The sequence below is a fragment of the Muntiacus reevesi genome, chromosome 3, assembly GCF_963930625.1.
Source record: "Muntiacus reevesi chromosome 3, mMunRee1.1, whole genome shotgun sequence".
Classification (NCBI taxonomy): domain Eukaryota; kingdom Metazoa; phylum Chordata; class Mammalia; order Artiodactyla; family Cervidae; genus Muntiacus; species Muntiacus reevesi.
Genome location: NC_089251.1, coordinates 76,356,587 through 76,360,091, shown reverse-complemented (window position 1 = coordinate 76,360,091; position 3,505 = coordinate 76,356,587). Strand labels below are relative to the sequence as shown.

The 3,505-nt window shown below is 43.2% G+C and overlaps 1 pseudogene; it reads right to left on the bottom strand.

Annotated features, from left to right (window-relative positions):
- Positions 1-546: 546 nt before the first annotated feature.
- LOC136162949 (high mobility group protein B1 pseudogene) lies at positions 547-1,718 on the bottom strand (annotated as a pseudogene).
- Positions 1,719-3,505: the final 1,787 nt, after the last annotated feature.

The window sequence follows — 3,505 nt, the reverse complement described above, 5'->3', positions numbered from 1 at the left end:
CAAACTTTTCACACCAATTTTGATGTCTTTTCTTTTTGTTGACCACTCCCTTAATCACTCAGAAGCAACTTAACCAGTGGAATACGCTGATGGAAAATATTGCACATTTACATCCCAAAGTATAAGTTATGGGTTTAATTTTAGCCTAATGTGATTTGAAATGGGAAACCATAGTTGCAAATAGCCCTGAAAGTGATTAAACTCCAGTGGGGGTTGAGAATAACGGAGACATGACAGACCCTTACAATAGCTCGTGCCATACAATAGGTTAATGAAATTACTTACCTGACACACAGTGTATTTGCTGAAAACTGAAAATGCACTTAACATCTCTGCAGCTGAAATGCCAGAGATTTTTTTCCTATGGAGAAGAACATTACATTTTTAAATTATTTGTTATATCTTTTTAAGTTGCCAGGAAAATCTCTGTGATTTGCCAGTACAGCTTCCTGAACTGGTACTGGGGGAGGAAAAATCTCTGAAAAAAAAGAAAAAAAAAAAAACACCCCCCTTTTTGGTTTAATTTTTTTTTTTTAATAAAAAAAATTGTATTTACTTAGAAGCATTCAGAATGTCAACAAAACAGCTGCAACTTTTTTTCTTTTTCTTTTGCAATTACAGAGTGGTATTCAGTTAACAGAACAACAATTATTCGTATAAGCTGCATCAGAGACAACTGAAGATGAAAAAACTACCATCCCCATATATAACTAATTTGTGCTGTGCACCAACAAGAACCTGCTTTAAATTTCCATGCCAATTTACAACCCCCATACTGTACCAGGCAAGGTTAGTGGCTATTGAAAATACCACCAGGACAGGGCTATCTAAAGACACATTCGGTAGTGTGTTAACTATACAAAAAAAGACACTGTACAGTTTAAAAACAAATCTTACACAGCCTTACATTTCAATTTTTTTTCTTTAAAAGAAGTGAGTTGTGTACAGGGGGGTTAAATGCTTTATAGACAAGAAAAAAAAAACTGCGCTAGAACCAACTTATTCATCATCATCATCTTCTTCCTCCTCCTCATCCTCTTCATCTTCTTCCTCCTCCTCATCCTCTTCATCTTCCTCATCTTCCTCCTCTTCCTTCTTTTTCTTGCTTTTTTCGGCCTTAACCACTCCCTTTTTTGCTGCATCAGGCTTCCCTTTAGCTCGGTATGCAGCAATTTCCTTTTCATACTTTTCCTTCAGCTTAGCAGCCTTCTTCTCATAAGGCTGCTTGTCATCCGTAGCAGTGTTATTCCACATCTCTCCCAGTTTCTTTGCAACATCACCAATAGACAGGCCAGGATGTTCGCCTTTGATTTTTGGACGATACTCAGAACAAAACAAGAAAAAGGCCGAAGGAGGCCTCTTGGGTGCATTGGGATCCTTGAACTTCTTTTTTGTTTCCCCTTTAGGAGGGATATAAGTTTTCATTTCTCTTTCATAACGGGCCTTGTCCGCCTTTGCCATGTCTTCAAATTTTCCTTTCTCTTTAGCAGACATGGTCTTCCACCTCTCTGAGCACTTCTTAGAAAACTCTGAGAAGTTGACTGAAGCATCCGGGTGCTTCTTCTTGTGCTCCTCCCGGCAAGTTTGCACAAAGAATGCGTATGATGACATTTTGCCTCTCGGCTTCTTAGGATCTCCTTTGCCCATGTTTAATTATTTATCCTCCGCGAGGCACAGAGTCGCCCAGTGCCCGTCCGGCTCTCACTTGCCCCGGCGCTGTCTCTCCCTTATTGGTTTTAGAAGAGAAATTTGGAAAGAAGGATAAACTGGTCAGGAGGAGGGTTGATGTGACCAGAGCCACAGGAATGAGTTTAAAGGAAGAGTTATCCTGGTTTCCAGTGAAACTTGGGATGGGGATTCCTTAAATCACTGAGAGCTGAACTTTATTTTGGTGAAACCTGAAACATTCTCCATCTTTGGATAAGAGGAATAGAAGATGGCAAATGTGTTTTGAAAACAGTATTTTTTTCCATGAAAAAATTCTTGATCCCACTACCCCACCTCATTGATCTGCTACCCTTTATGGCAAAACTTCTCAAAAGTTCACTGTTCCCTCCTGAAACCACTCCACTTTAAGCTTTTGCCTCTGCTATTTAATAAAACCAGGCTTCCCTGGTGGCTCAGTCGGTAAAGAATCTGCCTACAATGCAGGAGACCTGGGTTCAATTCCTGGGTGGGGAAGATTCCTTGGAGAAGGGAATGGCAACCCACATCAGTATTCTTGCCTGGGAAGTCCCATGGATAGAGGAGCCTGGTGGGCTACAGTCCATAGGGTTGCAGAGTCAGGCACAACTGAGCGACTAACACATTTAATAAAACCACAGGATTCCCTGATGGCGCAGACAGTAAAGAATCTGCCTGCAATGCAGGAGATACCAGGGTCGGAAAGATTCCCTGGAGAAGAGAATGGCTATCCACTCGAGTATTCTTGCCTGGAGAATTCCATGGACAGAAAAGCCTGGTGGGCTACATTCCATGGGGTCACAGAAGAGTTGGACACAACTGATTGACTAACACACACACACACTTAATAAAAACCACACTTGTCACTTGTCATCAAAGGCCTCTACATAACTCCATGCAATGGTCAGCTCCTAGTTTTCCTCTCACTAGGCCTATTGGCTGTTTGTTTATATATATATATATATATTTGGCTGCATTGAGTCTTAGTTGTGCCACTGGAGATCTTTAGTTTCAGTATGCAGGATCTAGTTTCCGGTGTGTATTTGTGTGCCCACTCAGTGCTGTCCATCTCTATGTGACCCCATGGACTGTAACGCACCAGATTCCTCTATCCAGGGATCAAACCCAGCTTCCCTGCATTGGGAGCATGGAGTCTTAGCCACTGGGCCACCAGGAAGTCCTTGGCTGTTTTTAACAAGCCTGATCATGCTTATCTCCTTAAAACACTATCTTTTAGGATCCTCCTGCCTCTTTTTTTTTTTTTCCCTCAGCCTTTCTCTCTCTACTTGGACACCTAAAGTCACTTTCAGTTCAGTTCAGTCGCTCAGTCGTGTCCGACTCTTCTTTATATACATCCAAAACAAGACTCAATATCCATCCTCAAACTTTGTGTTTCTGTATGCATATCTGTTAACAGAATCCGCCTGCAGTGTGAGAGGCCTCAGTTCGATCCCTGGGTTGGGAAGATCCCCTGGAGGAGGGGATACATGGCCACCCACTCCAGTATTCTTGCCTGGAGAATCCCCATGGACAGAGGAGCCTGGCGGGCTGCAATCCACGGGGTTGCAAAGAGTCGGACACGATTGAACGACTCAGCACACACACTCACAGCCTTTCTTCACCACTTCCACTGCTACCCCCTTGGTTCAGATCATCGGCCTCCCTCCCCTGGGTGATGGCAGCAGTCTCCAAACTGCATTCTGCTTCTGCTCCCCCACCCTACCTCACAGTCTGTCCTCAACACACCAGCCCAGAGAGCTTGTGAGCATCACATCAGATCCCAGGAGCCAGACTCGGGTTCTTTGTCTGTTATCCTGCTGTC